Below are 18949 nucleotides of genomic sequence, written 5' to 3' on the forward strand. Positions count from 1 at the left end.
CTGGGGGAAAGAAGGAACTCCAAAGCTACTCCTGTCCTGCTGGAGTCAGGAAGAAGTACAACGGGTAGGTTCGTCCTCTTTGCCAGCCCGCCCCCAGTTGGGTGTTCCCTGCCAACAAATACAGGGAGAAGAAACCCACTTACTGCTGCTACAGCTGTCCCCACATAAGTTGGAACAGGCCAGGAGCAGCTCTGGACCTCCCAATTAGCTGGGGATAGTGGGCACAGCAGCAGTGGTGGGCAGGGGAAGGCGGGGGAGGAAATGAGATGGAAGAAAAGACATGCTAGTCAAGGGGAACAGAAAGGGGAGAGAGATTTTTACCCACTTTTGGGACAGATCATATGGCATGGTCCGAAATGGGGGTGTGACCACACCACTGCACACCCTCTGTAGCTTCCCTTGCCAGGTACTGGAGCTGTGTGGCCCTCAGATGGCTGCATGCTTGCCTGCTCTCCCCTTGTCCTAAAATGTCTGCAGCTTTTCAATCCCTGTCTTGAAAGCTGCACTGTCAAGTTCACTTCCTTGCTAGAGACCCCGAACTCCAGGGTGCCAAGCTTGTTTGAGGCAAGGGGGAAGGAAAGGTGGGGGGGTTCCCAGGGACCGAGGGGATGGGGCTGCACAGCTTGCCTCTATCAGGGAGGTGAATTGAGAGGGAGGCTTTATAGCAGCAGTTGAAAGCTAGAGACAGTCTTGGGGGGGAGGGGGGAGTCCCCCCCTGGGAATTACAATGCCATCCAGCACCTAGCAACCCCTCCACTCTTCCCTGAAGGAAGGATGGTCAGGGTACTCTAACAACCCCAGTGGTGTTTTAGCAGCAGTGCAATCCCTACACAAGTAAGAGTCCAACTCAGAACCCTTAACAGTGTATGCAAGGACACTTCTGTCCAGGGACAGCTGTGAACTGGTTCACAACTGGTGATATTCTCAGCGACAGCTCAAGTGTTATGTCTGCCCACACCATACATGTCTGTAGCAAAATTGCAACCCAAAACTTCAGAAGATCAGGGAAACAGCTGAGGGCTTTTAAACCAAGCAGGGAAACTAAAAAAAGGGAGATGGGCCTCTAGAAGAGACATTTTCCTTACCCTGACTTAAGCAGCAGGTAGCCTGAAAGGAAACCAGCAGCCATTAATTATGTTCCCTGCTGTTGTTTATGCTAGTCTGTTCCCTTTCCTCTCACAGATGAAGAAGAAAGACTACAAGAGAAGTTATCTAATGATTAAGGTATGAATCTCCTGTTTACAATAGGAAGAGAAAAAGAAAAGACCAAGAATGGAAGTGGATGGACTAGACTACAGATATCAATTATTGCTGACTGGTTTTAGGCTTACTTCAGCACTGAGAGGTACTAGCTTTATGATGAAGCCCTTTCTAGGATGGGAAATGAGAATAAACAGTGGGGAATGGAGATCCATTTCTTCAAAAATGCAAGCTACAGCAAACACACTGAGGTCAAATAAAACTATTATTTGCTTTTTCAAGCATTACTTTCTTTAGCTGTTAAATAAAAACATTACCAAACCATTTTAAGTAATAAAATTTAACCTTATCCTGACCTTCTATATTAAGTAAACAAACCTTTCTAGCCAATAAGCTTCCCTCTGAACTCTGCAAGATGATAAGCAATACCTTAATTACATTCATTTACATGACTTTGAAATTGTTCCAGACTGAAGTCAATGACTGCAAGGTCACAATAAAGAAAGATACAGAGGGACAGTTCACCCAAAAAAGGTGTGGCAACCTCTTCTCCCCAGGAACTAAGGGCATGGATACCAATAAACACCTGCCTTTTCCTCACATGTAAAACACAAACCTTTTTTAAACACATACCAAATTAGCACCATCTTTTCCTTCTTTGAAGACCATCCACAATTAGAGGACAACCAGAATTACTTTTAGTATCTAATGACCAATGTGATCAGTATGCAACTGTTTTATATCACTCTAATTGAGAACACAGTATAGACTGGGAGAAGGGGATGATAAAAGCAAATGGACAAACACGCTAACTGCTACTGACAGCATGCTGCCACATTCAGAGCTTTGAAACAGGAATGCTGTGCTCCAGTTTATTAGTAGCTTAGGCAATAGAAAAGCTACCATCTTAACTGTATGCCATTACCATTCATAGATCAGGCTAACAGGGAGTAAAATCCTGGGCCCATGGAAAACACTGGCAAAACTTCTAGGGGTGCACTGATAAAGATTTTTTTTTTTGGCCAATACCAATGGCTGATTATTAACCAGCCATATCAGTCAATAGCAAGCTGATATGCAGCCTGGCAACTTGGAAAGCAGTGTCAGGCTGGTAAGTCTGTGGAGGGGAAGAGGCGTGGGGGGGAAGGGGTGTGGGCAGATCGAGGCTCCCATAGTGAGAGAGGGGAGTGGGGCTGGGGCATGGGACAGAGCCACCAGCGGCTTGTCCGGGGAGAGGGCAAGGGGTGAGGAGGGTGGGGGGCACGCTCCCCGCCACTGCGCACACCCCAGGGTAGGCATGGGGAACATATCCCCTTGGATTTGTGCACGGGGCAAGGGCAGGCTGCCTGCTGCAGGTTTGGGGCTAGGGCCTGCACCAGTGTTTTTCTGGCCGGGGGGGGGTGTGTGGCACTGCCCAGCCAGGGTGGTGCAGAATGGAGCTGCGGGCTGATCTGATATGAACTGATATATACACCTCTAAAAACTTCCATTGATTTCTACAAGGCAAGGGTTCATGCCTTGTGACACAAAAGGCAAAAACTTCCCATATAATGGTATCTAACCTCAATAAGCAAGTCTAATTAGACAAAAATGAAGAATCATATAATTTAGGCTATACCTAGAACAACAAATACCCTACATTCATTAACTGTATACAAGCAGAAAGTGTTTTCACTGAATCAGAAATGATTTCAACAGGGACCATTCTTAAAACCTGGTAGGACATGTCCAGATGAGTATGCATGGGTCTGAAGCTCTGCAGACTGCACATCTGTCGTGCCACACATGCAGGCTTTTCCTGCACTGCTAATTTGCACTGGGAGATCCTGGTGTAAAAAAAAGTGTGCCAGAAAAAAGGCAGCGTATGTGGTTGCAGCATGCACTGTCTGAAACCAGATCCTGGCCAGTCAGAGCCACACTCTGGATGCTGGCCAGGCTCTGCAGCCCTGGACTGCCACTGCTGGAGTCCCAGGAGGGCCCCAGGTAAGGCTGCTGGGACCATCCCAGGTGCTGGCCCAAGCCTTCCCTACCCCTTCCAGGGCAACTTGCTGCACACCAGAGCGCATGTGCAGGGGCATGCCCCAGGGACAACTAGCAACAACACAAATGTATGCCACTGCTAGTTTTCCCTGGGAAATGCACATTCCCACTCATGGGGATGTGCCTGTAGTGTACATGCTAATAAGCCCCAGCAGAAGACAGACAATATCCATCCCATTATCTGAATACTGACTACTGCTTCAAGTGTCATCAGTAGCAATGGAATTAGCATAAAATACAGCACAAATGAGAATACAGTATTCAACAATGCCAGAATTATTTTGATTTGTAATAAACATATTTATATTCTTTTGTTCATAAAGTTTTAAATCTCAGGTATAGCCTTTGGTTATAAAGCAACCACGTATCAAACCACTGCAGATGACAACAGTTTTTTAGTATTAAATTAGATAAATCTCCCTGCACCCTTAGTTTACTAGCCAAGCACTTTTACACAACTCTCAAGCCAACAACCTCCTGCAATTTAAGAATGATTTAGTGCAAGAGAAGCAATGAGTATTATAAAATTTATGCTTGTTCACCTTCTCTCCCCACAGAGAAGGGCAAGATGTTTTTTCATGTAAATATGTATTAGATCCAAATCATTTCAATGAATATTAGTCCATAGAGAACATAAGGCTGCAAATAACCATTTCAGCTCCACATTACTAAATAAGCTGCAAGATACTGATGTGGTCTTGCTCCTCCTAAAGGACAGTGAAAATATGTCCATTCTTTTCAAGCAGAAGTAAAGAAAAAGACCATCTCTCAAGAACAAAAGGCAAACTAAGGGGACAATAGCAAAGTCAATTAAGATGAAAACAACCTCCTTTGCAGGATGCCGTAAATCATAAAATGACAATCAGTAAATCACTTTACAAATCAGCTGTAAATGCTGCACCAGAGACATGCAAGAAGCTGTTTTCCAAGTACCAATATCAAATCTCTAGAGTTTTAAATTCTTCCACGGTGTGACAGTAAGAAAATTACATGACTGTGCCAAAATCAAGAAATTTTAGTAAATTATTTTAATACATGATGTAGGAATATTACAGCCAAGGTGACAACCACTACTTAACGTAGTCTAGTTTTCCAACCTCGTTTACATACAAATATCAAAATTTGAATTGAGGGAACGGGACCAGGCAAATACCTTCAATATGTTTTTAAGTGTTCTTTTACTAAGTCGGAACAGTCTTTGTAAAACGTAAGAAGACATTTCTTTGGACCATTTTACTTTAAGAAATAAAGAAATTTACAGCATGTTACTGTGAGGGACATTCATAGCCAACAGTTTAATGTGCAATGCTTATTTTTATAAAGTAAGCTTTTCATTGGCTTTGAAGTTATCACAGATCATGTGGGCTGAAATCATACCTTACAACATAGTCTGACCTCTGCTTGACTTCAAAATAGGATAACCACCCTCAACTATGTATGAACTCTGAACATTAATCAGAAACACTTTTATTGCATCAACAATTTATTAATAGTCTTATATTAATAGTAATGCTACCTTCCTGACTTTACAAAGTCATAAGATGGCAAGAAATGTAGTCAGACTTATTATTATTACACCACTCATTTTATTTTAGTTGCCTTATGACACAGGAGGAAAACCAAATCTAAGAGCACATAATGCAAAGGAAAAACATAGAAAAAACAAACAAACATATATGCACACAAGTACCCTGGCATAGAAAGTATTACCAAACCAAGTGCGAAGAAAAAGACATTTTTAAACAGTGTGAAACTCTTTACATCCAACTTAAATCTTTCAACCACAAATTATTACTGAGACAAGGAACTGCTGGACAAATACATTAAAAAGTGATGGTTATAATACCATTCTTCACAGGTAGCGACTTAAGGTAACTTTATGACAAAGATATTTCCTTCTCTAGTAAAGATTTACACATTGAGCAAGAATTATAGCTCAGGATTTAAAATAAAACTGAAAGAAATTTACAAAGCCCCAACTCATTTCAGTTCAAAACACCTGCTTCAGAATCTCTGCAGTGTTTTTCTTATTCTATTGTCAACTTCATTGCCGTTATCCCCATCACAAAACAGCTGACAGTTAAAACAAAGAACAAGCAAGAAGTACAATATTCTTTAACTGACATTTACTGCACTGGCCTTGGACTTCTAATCTCTACCAGACGGGCACACAAATCAATCCATCAGCTCATAAAGGTGTGCTTTTTTAACCTCTAAAACAGATGGGATTGGCTAGAAATGTCTGGCATGTCAAACTGCTAATCACTGTTGCCCTTTGCACAAAATAACCCACTTAAGTTGAGGCATGGTTGCACTGTAACCGACATTAGTCTGTGGGAAACCCATTTAACTGTCACATACTCCTGCCACTCCTGCTCTCCCTTAATTAAGCCTAATGCCTTATGCTTTGACCTTTTGTTCTAGCCTATTAACCCTATCTAGTACAAGTTCAAATATGTTAAACTAAAAACTCTGCTGTAAAATATTAAATGCCAAGCCACAGAAAGCATGAGGGCCATTTTTTGAACCCACAGATTACAGACATCCCACAACTGAATTCATTTGGCTGGCAAAATGGCAATATCATGAGCGATACTTCCTACAGGACACCATTATTAACTAAAACCACAAGCCAGTCTTCCCAGTAAAATATTCTCTTTCACTTCTGTTATATACGGTATACACCAAACAAGAAAAAAGGCTGTTTTTTTGTTTTTTTTCCAAACAAGTGAAATATTCACTCTTTTCTTCAAACGTCACATCCTCCCTCAGGCTTCGAGAAAACATTCTTTGTTAAATAAAGATACACACGTATACCATTAGTCAGTATTATGCTACGCATAATACTGTGAAACCTAGAACATGGTCCTTTTTATATAACAAGGTCAGTTTTTCCCCAATGAGGGCCAACTTCTGACATCCTTGCTCACTTTCAGTAGCCTCAAAGACATCAGCTGGGCTTCTTGCATTTTAAGACACTACTTGCACCAAGTGGTGGAAACTGGCTTCAAACACTTCACTTGTATTACAGTGTTCTCAAACTTATCAGCTTTATAATCCCCCTTTCCATATTAGAGCCATGTAGAAATCTCCATTCCATTTAGCTGGGATCTGTCTTGTACACCCTCACAAATAGCAACATGGTTCCCTTCTCTAACATCATATGGGAATTCTTGCTGAAAGGGATAAATCTATGTAGAAGCATATTTTCTCCCTATCATACCCAAATTTATTTTTACTTCAGAAGTCAAAAGATGCAAATGTTTGGCTTAAAATCCCCCCCTGAAAGTAAATACTCAGTACTGCTCAAAGTGTAATCATGATTTCTGCAATTTCCTGGATTTCATCTATGATTCAAGAAGTACTTCAGTTTTTTTAATCTTTGGGAAGATTTGTGTAGAAGTGTTAGACTTAAAGAAACTATAAGCTCAATGACAAGATTAACAACTTTAACTGAATCCTGGAGACTCCTTTTTTAACTTGCAAATAGTTACATTTACAAAGCAAGAACTTTATGGAAAGAGTCTAGACTTAAAAATTCCAATTCCAATGACAAAAACAAAAATGACAAAACACCTTCTAACACAAGGTGAAGCGCAGAATGAAATGCAATGAAATGCAACTGGTATGAATGGCATGCAATACAAATTTAAGGGAGAAAGACAGGCATAGTAAATGAATACTTATAAAGCATAAGCCAGAGTGTTTGTGCTACAAAAACAGTACTTGGATGACCTACTCTGTGTTGTGCTGGAGGGGCAGAGAAAAAACAATTTAAAATATCCATTTTATACAAGTAAAGGTATTTTCTTAAGTTTATAACATAGCTAGCTTTTTTGACAAGCTAAGATACTTTATGCAGGATGTTTGTTTATATTTCACGCTGCCAGGCATCAGCCAGGAAATACAGCTCCCCATTTACATAGATAGATATTATACCTCATAATATCCTCTCTCTCTCCACATATATGTGTATAATGTGAGATTTTATACATATTTTATATCTGTCTGTCTATCTAGTGTGTGTTTATGTGAGATTTTATATATGTATGCAATTAATCTCATATACATGGTATTTTTATATATACATACACACGCACGTATGTATGTATACGTATGCGTATACACACACCCCTCATAAAAACAGGTAAGTACAGATCTCCAAACAAAAACCTTAAACAACTAGTATCACATCACAAAGACTGGTTACACCTTAAACTGCTTGTTTCCACAAAAGCCACTGTTCTATTAAGCACAACACTGGATAAGGAACAGAACTACCATCTGCTACTGACCACAGTAATTCAATTCAAAAGTTTAAAATGGCCAATTAAACCCATGAATTTTAATTGTAATTTTTATAACCTGATCCCTTTTGATATCAGCAAAAAAAAAAACCCCATATAAATAACTTTGCCTTAATCTTGATTGCTAAGATTAGTAAGAAATACTGCAGTGCACCCAAAATGATTCTCTAAGCTCTTCTGTATAGTCAGAAGCAAGTGTCTCTAGCATCACAGACTATAATGTAGGCACTCTTCTCTTGTTCCCTTTGCTGGGTACATCCACATCAAGGATGTTGTTCTGTTTACCTTAAGCCTCTAATACTTATTCATGCCAAGTCCCACTGAGTGCAGGGGGACTGGACTTTAAGAGAGTAGTTACCTACAACCTTAAATTGTTGTCTCTGCATGACTGAAAGCAACAAATCAACAGACAACATCTGGGGGGATGATCTTCAAAAACCAAAAGGCAAGAGAATTTGGGAAATGAGGACAAAACTAGCAGATCCAACCAAATTGGAAGTTTTACCCAATGTGTGCAAACCCTTGTAACGTGGTATCCAGTAGCCGTACTGATATCAGACACATTTTCAAATGCTCACAGGTTTGGTTTGGGCTGCTTTTCTAAAGGTGATGCCTTTAAACTTCTACATTTATATTTTCTTTCTTCTTGCACTTCTACACTGCATCAAAACAAGGTCCTTCTCTATTCAGGAATAACCACACCAAACAAGTGTTACAGTGTAGGCCTTGACATAACCAATACCATTTTGAAGACTTGACATAACTGATGCCATTAGCTGGATATGGGGGAAGCATATAGCAGCTTGAGGGGGTGACCTATTTAGTTGACCTACTTAAATGACCTACTGAGATGACCTACTTGGCAATAAGGAATGATATACCCAGCAATAAGAAAGTTGAGAGAGACTGTGAATAATGAAGTAACAGGGATAGTTACTATGAAGGGGTGATTGGTAGGAGCCTGTGATATCGTGTTGAAGCTTGTCAATCATGAAAGAAAAAAAAAAACAAACCAACCCCCCACAAAAAACACACAACCTGTAAGAACATATAAATAGCCAGAGAAGCTTAATACTTGGGAAGCCCGAGAAGCAAGCAACACCCAGCTGCTGTAACTACGATCCCCAGTGCCATGTCAATGACTGGCCAGCTAAGTCATCGCATTGTTTGGAAGGCCTATGTAAGGATACCTTTGTAAACCGTTTAGATTTTTGCTTTGGTATTACTTAAGTGTTTAATAAATTTTGGATCTGAGTCCGGAATAGCCTCAACAATCATTTTACTCCATCCATGCCACCCCTTAATCAAAATTAAGTACAACAGGACAACTTCAGAGATCACTGTTACCCAAAATTCATGCTTTCTGACACAAAGATTTAAACCCTTTTCTCCATTTCTTGCTTTGGTTGGATTTTAAATTTTAAAATGATCATCCTAAAATGAACCAAATAATTCCAAGACTAAAGGTTTAGGATAGCAGGTTGTGCAACAAACCTTACTACTACAAAAAAAAAAAAAAAAAAAGAAAGGAAAGACAGGCATTGTCCAGATAGTTCATCTAAACAAAGTATTTACCTTGAGAGTGGTCCCATCTGGAAAGCCTTTTCTTCAGGAGTTTTCAGGAATCCAAGGATGCATTAGTTTTCCTAAACAATTCCATGCTTGATCTGTAAAAGAACAGCCACCTATGAATATCTGCATAACAGTCTCTCCAAATGCTCACTTCCCTGTTTATAAATAGGAAGTTAGGTTTCATTTTGAATGTTAAAACTGACAAATAATGTACCATCTAGGTCAAGACAATAAACATAACTTTGAAAGAAAGAGATTAAGACATTGAATACAGACTAATTTATTGTCCAGCTAGACAGACTGTTTAAAATCAAAATTACAACAACTATGTACAGTGTTGTACTCTCATACAACAAGATTAAAAAAAAAAAAGCTGGTGGGGAAAGGTTTAAAGAGTAGACATAAAATTCCTCCTACTGCATAATGATTACTACTTAACATATAAGTTTCACATCTATGTCATGCTTTTTTAAAAGGCTCTTATTAAAATTAATATAGCAACAACAGAAAGATCAAGCCATAGCAAAACCTTTTAAATGATATATGTAGCACCCTATGTTTCAAGAACTCCAGAGGTTGGGGAGAAGAGAGAAAAAGCTAGCATACCAATTTTGGTTTCAGGCAATCTGTTTGTTTAAAAGCTAAGTTAATGGGCAGGCATACTGCATATTTAAAACATCATCATTATCCATCATGATGATACCCCCACCACCATATGGCAGAAATATGCAGCAAGGAGTGCCTCAGCTGATCTCAGCTTCCCAATGAGTAAAAAGTGAAAAGTATGCTCTAATTAGGGGTTAAAGTAAGAAGAGAGTAGAGGAATTTCCTCCTCAGCTGTGCCTGGCTGAAAAGCATTCCCCATTCCTGGCATGGAGGAGAATGGGAAAAGTTCCTTTCATGTTTTAATTAACATTAACTACTGCTTTCAGATAACCACATCTGAGGATTTTAAAATATTGTCACCAGCATCAGCCAACAGAAAGACTGAAGCACGTCCTACGCCTGTAGCAGTTCTCACTTCTGCAGAAATGCTTGGCTAAAAGAAAGTTTTCATACGAACTTCTAGTTCTTAGGACTGCTGCAATGCACTATCTAACCGAGAAGGAGAAAGATGCAAAAGTCTGTTGAAAAGTTCAGGGTCTAAAAGAAGAGTTGTCACAGCCTCTAGGCCAGAAACAGATAGTGGAATGCACTCTGGACCACTGTCACGACTCAAGAATCTAGAAACAATGAGTCCACTAGGACTATTCAGATGAAACCTTGACAAAGAAGCAGGCAAATATCCTTAAATAATGTATAAAAGACAATTTTAAATTATTCTCCTAAGTATTTCTCAAAATGAGGAGGAAAAATATGATCTGGCTTCACTGAACAGTACCAAGTTTTCACTCCCTTTAATAAGAAAGAGAAAGATTAGGTTATATCACCCTGGTCAAAGTAAATGTAGCTTCAAATGGCATAACCTAGTGAAGAACAGGTTCTGAGATCGTTTTCCTTCAATTTCACTTACAGATCAAGTTGCCCTGATGAAGAACTTAACTTTAACAAAACATTACAAGTTTTATTCAAGATCAGACTTGATCCACAAGTAAAGAGAGCAGGTAGGAGGAAGGGAAGCAGAAATCTACTTTTTGAAAAATACAATCATCTTCTAGGTTTCCTTCAGTAATCTTTTTTTCCTCCCTACTATAAGTTTGTGGAATGCCTTCTTTTCAAATGTTAACATCTTTTCATTATAAGTTTACCACATATCTAAAACAAGAAGTACCAAGAGAAGCAAGCTTTACAAAAAACAAAAGCAAAAAACCCCAACCAAACAAAAAAAAAAATTGTTCTCAACCATAGCATAATACTATCCAGGCAGAATTTCCTTGATCCAACTTTAAATGATTGGGGTGGTGGGAAGCAGGGTTGTGACAATGGAAAGTGCAAGAGCAAATGTAAAAAAAGTTTTGCTTTTTCTGGAAACAAATTTGTGGAACTACTTAAAAAAACATTTTATATTCGGGGGGGGGGGGGGGGGAGCGGGGAGACGAGATGGGAGGGAGAAGGAAAGAAGAAGTTGTCCTTAATTCCAGAACCATTTGCTTTAGAATATAGAATGCCATATAGAAAAAACAAAACAAAACTGTAGTTTCTCTAAGACTACTGAGCTGAATGTGTTGGATATGATGGAAACTTAAAAGTAAATAAATACTGTATGGTACCATGACCAATCTGAATAGGACAAGTTCTTGGGATAAAAAAAGATAATGGATTTCTTTCTCTGAAACAGAGCCTGCTTATTCACTTGAATGTGATTGTTTCAATTTCCAGAACTTCAAAATTTTAATCAGAAGAGAAAAAGTAAGTAGCCACAAACCCTAACGTTCATCTCAAAAAACACAAATAGCATCAGAGAGCCATAGTATCAATCAGATGTCGAAAGAAACTAGAAGTTGTGTGTGTGCTTCCTGTGAGCCACAGTTTTGAGTCAATTCAAAATCCAAAACCTTCCCATATTTGTTTAAAAAATTATTGCAAACTAGTTATGAAAATGCATTTTATAAGCAGATCTCCTTTATTCCCAAAATCATTCCTTTTCTCCTTAAGTAAGTATTCAAGCAGGAAGAACCACAATCTTTCTATGTGAGAAATACAAAGTTTTATTTATATTAATTTATTTACTTATTTTTAGCAACCAGCTCCTCTGAAGCCGATTCCCAGAGAACAGGTTCTCTTTCAAACAGGCTGCTACTTCTCTAGCTTTCTTCTGATGTCTCTAGAACAGAACTTTCCTTTTTTCTTCTTTTGTAAAGAAAGATGCTATACAAAAAATGTAAGCCTCTCTCAAAAGTTTTAGTAATAAAATCATACCGCTTAACAACATTTTCAAAAACAATTTACATTCCTATACAGGGGAAGACATCACTAGTTTTCTTCACCTAAGGTGAGAATGAAGAAACCTTTTTCTGTAAATAGGTCAACTCAGAAAAAAATAGCGTATATTATGCTTTTGTAAAAACATCAAGCCAAATAAATGGCAACAGAAAACAAAGTAAATAACATGCACTTAAACTTTCTGAAATCCAGACAGTAGATACGTTTTGTCCACATTTCTATGAGGCTTTCAATTAACCAGCCCAGACTGTTATAATACAAACATTCACCTTTATCAAGAGAATTGCACTGCCCTTTAGATTCCTGTCAGTGCCTTCTTACAGCACGAGATCTTCCTTCAAACAAGAACGCAAGAAAGGACTATTTCCAGGGAAACTGAATGCCAATCTGAAGATATTTTCATCAAATATTGCTGGATTTCAATGAAGTATTTCATTGTCAAACACAAATATCAAAAACACTTTGACAGCATCAAAGAGTAAGGGAAATGCACATATTCATAAACCATCTTCTCCCTGTTACATACACATTACAATACTTTTTAGAAACTTAATTCTGTTTCCATTGGTAACCGGAACAGATTAGCAGCAGTATTAAGCAGTGTACATTCTAGCTTTTAATTTGGGGGGGGGGGGGAAGGGGGGCAGGAGGGGGATTTTCTTGGTGTAAGTCCATCCCTTACATCACTCTTTCGAGTTTATACTGTAGGCTTGCCTTCTCCTCCTCTTTAAATCCTATATTCTATCAATACCCTGAGTAACAGGTGCAGGTAATCCTTGTTTGCCTATCATTCTCCATTAAACCTCATATATCCACCAGTAATAAATTAATTTATATTCAGATACTGGCCCACAACATTCCAAAACATTACTAACTGGAAGCTGTTAAAACTTAACATAATACTCTTCTTGACTATAACCAGTCTGTTGCAACTGACTTCCGAGCCTACACGTTCTAGGATTGACTCTAGTCAATGTATCCAAGTTTGATTTAGAAGGCAGATCCCAGAAAAAACAAACCTCTCAACTCAGCACTTCCTCCAGATATGACACCTCGCACCAACCACCCTAGACCTTAACCCTACAGTTCCAGATCTTCCATGTCTCTGGTCACGTACATACTTCTTCTAGTGCTTTACCTAGTCTGTAGACTCTCTGGACTTCTAATTCTTTTGGGAACAATATGACAGGAAAGCAAGGAATACAGGCTTGGGGTAAGAATTTCCTACACACCATGATTTTACTGATAAAAGCACTGAAGGTTTTTGAAATCCACAGAAGTCCTGAGTTTCACCCTCCCCTAATTTGATTGTACTCCTTCTAAGAGTCTGGCATTTGTCAGCATTGACTGGGCAGTTTTTCCATTGCTTTCTTTTATACAAGCCATTCTTAGAAACAGCAATGGTAAGAACCTGCTGCCAAGCACATTGTCCATCTCCTGGCCATATGCTCAGCTTGACCATTCCAGCACCCTTCCTAGTTGCTCCCCCCTGTCCTCAGACTCCTTTATAGAAAACTAAACAAACATTCATAATCCCTGAATCTCAGCTGGTTTCACCCTATGAGACATTTGAGTTTGATAGCTCCAGAGTGCAGTTTAAGGTTTTACCTTACTGGCCCTACAATGAGGTATTAAGCCCCTTTGCCAGACAAGGCAGCTGTCTGGAATGCAATTCTATGGGCTTGCCTTGGGCAAGTTTAGACAGGTATTCAAAGCATAATACAAAGAGGAGTTCATAATTTGATACAGGCACATCCCACTCAGTCACAGATAGGATTAATAGCACTCCAATTTTCACTGTTCTATTGGTATTATTTAATGTAAATGCATAAAAAGGAGGGGGGGGGTTAAATTAGCTATATTACCTACTTACAAATAAGGAAGAAGAATTCCCCCTGGAAGGGCAGTGTGATAAGCCATAACCAAGCAGGCCTGTGTCTTTTTTAACAAAGCTCAGATGAAGCAAAAACTACAAGCAAGTAAGATCAGCACTGCAGTTCACTCAGGTTTGAACTCTGTGACAACCTTTAGTGAACCATTGCTTTTTTATCATTTTTTTCCTCTTGGTGTCTTGTACAGAATGACAGATTCAAGAGAAAAAACAGCTGACAAATACCGCAGGTGGTATATTTAACATTCAAATCAGCCACTGAAGTTTACCATATGAAAACATTTCTGCTTCTTCAAACAGTATGGTTTTTATTATCATAATAACCCCAAACCTCTTATTCTTCAACTTCTGCCTTTATTTTTTTTTTTTTTTTTTTTAAGGAGCACCTGGCAACTAGAAAAAGAAACTTCATTTTCATCTGAAAATCTATTTACCTACTACAGGTACAAGTCATCCTTAGCATTAGGAGTACAATTATCCAGTTTGGTTACACTGGACATTTGACAGCCCTTGATATTCAACACATTCGTGATCTAAAGAGACCAAGTGAGGTGATCTCACCTCCAACAGATAACAATCCAGGAGAACTGGCCAGTCCAAAAGAAGGACAGGTGCCCATTCACCTTCTAATGCACAATCACTAATCCCTTGTACAACCTTTGCACATACATATGTAATACTAAATGCATCATCCACTGGTTCTACTGCTTCAAAGTCAGTATTTGTTCCCGCTCATAAGGGAATGGGGACAGGTTAAAAGAGTAAGATTCCTCCACCAGAAGTTTAAGAGCAAAGAAATTGCGCCAGCAGCAGAAAACCCATATCTGTACTAAATTTTAGGTGCGCTATATGAGAGCTCACCATGACAGGTCAATTCCTGTTCCCCTTGCAGAAACCCTTCCTCAGATGCCATAAAACCATATGATGATTCTCACATGCCACAGAAGCAGGCCATTCTCACATCAGAAAACTTTTGTTTGTCCTCTGGGGGAAGGTGTGCGTGTGCACATGGCACTCCAGTGCCAAGTCCCATAAACAGCAATTCAGAATTGAACAATGAAGACACAGGCTTGGTACCACCCACTAGGAAGCGAGCGCAGATGGCCTCATTTCAGAAGGGAGGCTATTTTTTCCTCACAAGAAATTTAGTAGATTAGATTGCTCTTTTTATAAACAAACTCCATCCCTTATCTGAAAACGTCCCCTGTCATGACTCGGTTCAATTCCAAGTGGCCTGGGAGGTCCCAACCCAACGCCCAGCAGACATATGCTCTCAAAACATTACTACAATCTACCAATTCAGGCACAACTCCTGAAGGGGTGGGGGCAGAAAAAAGATACTGTTCAATCAACTCACTCTTCCACCCACCAACAGCATGGGCCAACCGTACCCCCCCCCCCCCCTTGCACCGAGTCACTCCTAAAGCCACCAACTCCATAGCTCTGAGAGACTGTCAACATGTGTCCAGCCCTCCCAGCCTTTCATGGTTACTTTAAACTAAAAAGAAAGACTCAAAAGTAACCCCCGCCAACAAAAAAAGCAAAGTGTCTGTCCTCACAAAAGCCTTTTTTTTAAAAAAATCCTACCAACTTGCCCTCAACCCCAAAAGTACATGGCTGTAGCTTGTGCTGTTCAAACTCCTACCAGGAGCAAAGAAAAATAAGCCCTCAAAGGTTGGGGGGGGGGGGGGAGGGGGAGATGAGTCACCCTTGAAGGGTTTTGGGGACAGCAGCAATGGTCTCAAGTTCCAGCAAGGGAAGTTTAGGTTAGATAGGAGGAAAAACTCTCTCACTAGGAGGGCAGTAAAGCATGGGAACAGGTTACCCAGAAAGACTGTGGCATCTCCATCCTCAGAGGCTTTTAAGTCCCAGCTAGACAAAGCCTTGGCTGGGCTGATCAGCTTGGGGATGGTCCTGCTTGGAGCAGGGGGTTGCACTAGATGCCCCCCTCACCCCACCCTGCTCCGCTGTGATTCTCTGGTACCAAAATGCCTCTCAAACAACTCACCAAGACACCCTCATGGACCCAGAGGGACTGATTTTCCATCTCCAGCTCCCTCTGTGCCAAAATGAAGTTTATTTCCTACCTACAGGGACTCTGAACCATCTTTAATTTACCCTGAGCCTGCAGAAGGGCACCCAAGCCCAAAAGCTTACAAAAAGATATACATATTTTGGCAATCTCCTAGTTAGCCTAATAAGAGGTATGGTCTCCGAACTGGGAGTTGTAGATTTCTGCATGTCTTGAAGTCCCAACCTTCTGCTTCAGAGGGAAGGAAGCCGCCCCCCTCCCCGGGGGGGCTGCACATTGGGGAACTTAAAGTGATGAGAAGGCACGTTTGGGAAGAGAAAGGAGAAGGGGAAGGGGGGAGGAGGGAACGCGTCTCCCAGCCCCACAGCAGGGGAGAGGGGATGAAGCGGGGAGCCCAGCTCAGCAGCGGGGGGAGCCGGAGGGGCTGCAGGCAGGCGGGCGGGCGGGCGGGATCTCTGTGCCTCCGGGAAGGACCCTGCCCCAGCCGGGAGGGCAAACTTGGCAGCCCTCTCGCCCCGCCCGCCCTCCCTCCCCGCGTGGCCCCGGCGTAGGCACTCACCGCCCGGGCTCGGCTGCTGCAGCGGCGGCTCCTGCGGCCGCGGGAGGCCCCGGCCCGGCCCCGCGCAGACAGACAGACGGACTGACTGACGATCGCCCGCTCCGCCCCGCCCCGCCCCGCGCCGCCCGCGCACCTCCCCCGCGATTAGTTCTAGTGCAGCGAGCGGCGCCCCAAGCCTCCGCAGGCCGGGCCGGAGCAGGAACAGGAGCTGCGGGCGAGGGGAGGGAGGAAGGGCTAGGTCCGCGCTCCAAGGGGCGCAGCCTGCCCCCGGCCTCGCGAGCCTGGGCGCGTCCCCCGCGCCGCCGCCTCCGCGCCCCGGCTGCCGAGCTGTGCTGCAATGCCCACGAGCAGCCCGCCTGCCTGCTCCTGCTGCTGCTGCCTCCGCCGCTGCACCCGCAGCCCTGGCCCCGCCTCCGGCCCCGCCCCTCGCCTCCTGCCCCGCCCCGCCCCGCCCCGCCCCCAGCGCCGCCCGGGACCACGGGGGCGGATAGGTGCCCCGGGCAGCGCCGGGGAGGCAGGCGGGGGCAGGCGCCTTTGGCTCTCTCGACTACGAGTGGGCGGCAGGGCCGGCCCCCCCCCGGCAGAGGGTGCCTTCAAAATCGTGACATGAGAGAGATGATTTCATAGGGCAGATAGATAGCTAGGAGGAAGGAAAGACGGACAGGCAACGGAAAGAAAAGAGAGAGAGAAAGAAACAGGAAAAGAGAGAGAGAAGGAAAGAAAGAGAAAAAGAGGAAGACAAAAAAAGAAAGAAGAAAAGAGACAGAAAGAAAAGTAGGTAGAAGGAAGAAAAAGAAACGAAGCAAAGTAAAGTAGATAAGTAATTAGACAGGGAGAGTTGTATATATCAGGTTCTTTATCTTTGTCCTTTGATTTTTTTATTTTTTGGTGGGGGGGAGGGGTTGCTTGTTTGTTGTTTTCATTTTAAGGCTCATATTGGTATGAAGCACAAAAGCCAGAAACTTATTTTTAAAGCGAGAAAGCCAAACGCCTCATAAACCCATACAATAGGAGCTGGTGGGGTGAAGAAAAGCAAAAATATTGCAGGGCTCGCTACATTTTCATAAGTCAGTGAAGGAGGCAGGGAAGCAGTCATCCTTTCCCCAATTCCTGCTGATTTCCACCATGGTACAAAACTTGTGTTAATATCCTTGGATTTGCAGCTTCCAGTTCTAACTTCACCAAGCTTAGTCTGAGCAAAGCCTTCAGTTTAATTCTTATGGATAATGCAAAGACTTAACATTTATTCCTGTCTACTCAAGTTCCCAAACTTACATGCTGCTTTATGCTTCCTCACCAATGTGCACACACTTCTTCACTGTGGCTTCCCCCATTTGCGCACAGAGAAGTGCCTTCCCAATTAGACCTAGTGTCTTACCAAAGCTATGTTATTTACACCTATATCAATTAATATTAAATAATGATTATGAGAGGGAAATATCATTGTAACAGAGGGAGGCCCCAAACAGGATCACAGCCCTACTTTACTAATAGCTATCTCCACCTATATGAAGAAAACCTAATAATTGTCCTGAGGAACTGCGATCTAATACCCGATTTCTCTTAAAACAAGAACTTTAATGCCGTTCTATCAAAAAAAAAAAAAAGTTGGAAGGCTGTAGATATGCTGCCGCATTTTTTTGCATATACACAAAATTGTGCGAGCTTGGTCACATCTCATTCATAGATGCAATGCCTGCATTAAAACATCCCACAAACATAACAAATGAGTTGATAAATACAGAGCTTTATGTATGCAGCAACTGAATTCTAAGCAACAGTTAGTAATGCTTACTTTATCCTTTCTTAAATATTAACTGAGAAATGTGTGTATATATATTCGCAACTGCATACAAACAAGTGGCCATCAAGAAAGCATTAAAAAATTCTAGAAATAAAGCATACTAAAACATTTAAAAGTTCAAAACAGCTGTGAGTATGTTATAGTACAGTCTTAAATGAAAAGACACAGGCAATAATGTAATTACACAAATAATACATGAATTTCAGTTAAAAACTGCTGAAAGCCAAGCTTTGCAATCAACAGACCTTATGAATGAAAGTTGATGTTCCAATATCAAGCAAAATCTCTTCTACTCTGGAATAGAGAGACTGCACTGGCTACCAGCAGAGAGCTAGCAAGCAATGACTTGACCTATTTTCTAAGCCAATGAAAGATTTAGGTGAACTTCATCATCATCATGTGTTTTTTTTTAACCACATTTTTTTCAGATGTACATCAGCATTTGCACATCCAAATGCGTGTATAAACCAGTCTCTTATTTTATAGCAAAAACTGATTTTATGGCCTCACCATGTTTCCATTCAAATGCATAAGAGTTTTGCTGCTGAATTCAATGGGAGTAGGGGTATGTAACTGGCAATATGTGATTTGAAAGAAATTCTCTTTAATTTTTAATTTCACTGAACTTCTTTATCTGAAAAATGCTTCAATGCGAAGCAGC

The 18949-nt window shown here is 41.3% G+C and overlaps 1 protein-coding gene across 3 annotated transcripts in view; it reads right to left on the bottom strand.

Moving 5' to 3' along the window:
- The window catches only part of NRIP1 (nuclear receptor interacting protein 1), a 92961-nt gene extending 76099 nt beyond the window's left edge, over positions 1–16862 (bottom strand). For all 3 annotated transcript variants that reach the window (XM_006262601.4, XM_019476273.2, XM_019476272.2), the window contains exons 1-2: positions 16485–16862; positions 9123–9214 (exon numbers count right to left, since the gene is read on the bottom strand). The gene's annotated coding sequence lies outside the window, so the exon portion shown is untranslated. The remainder of the gene's footprint in view (positions 1–9122; positions 9215–16484) is intronic.
- Positions 16863–18949: the final 2087 nt, after the last annotated feature.

Source organism: Alligator mississippiensis, chromosome 1, assembly GCF_030867095.1.
Source record: "Alligator mississippiensis isolate rAllMis1 chromosome 1, rAllMis1, whole genome shotgun sequence".
Classification (NCBI taxonomy): Eukaryota; Metazoa; Chordata; order Crocodylia; family Alligatoridae; genus Alligator; species Alligator mississippiensis.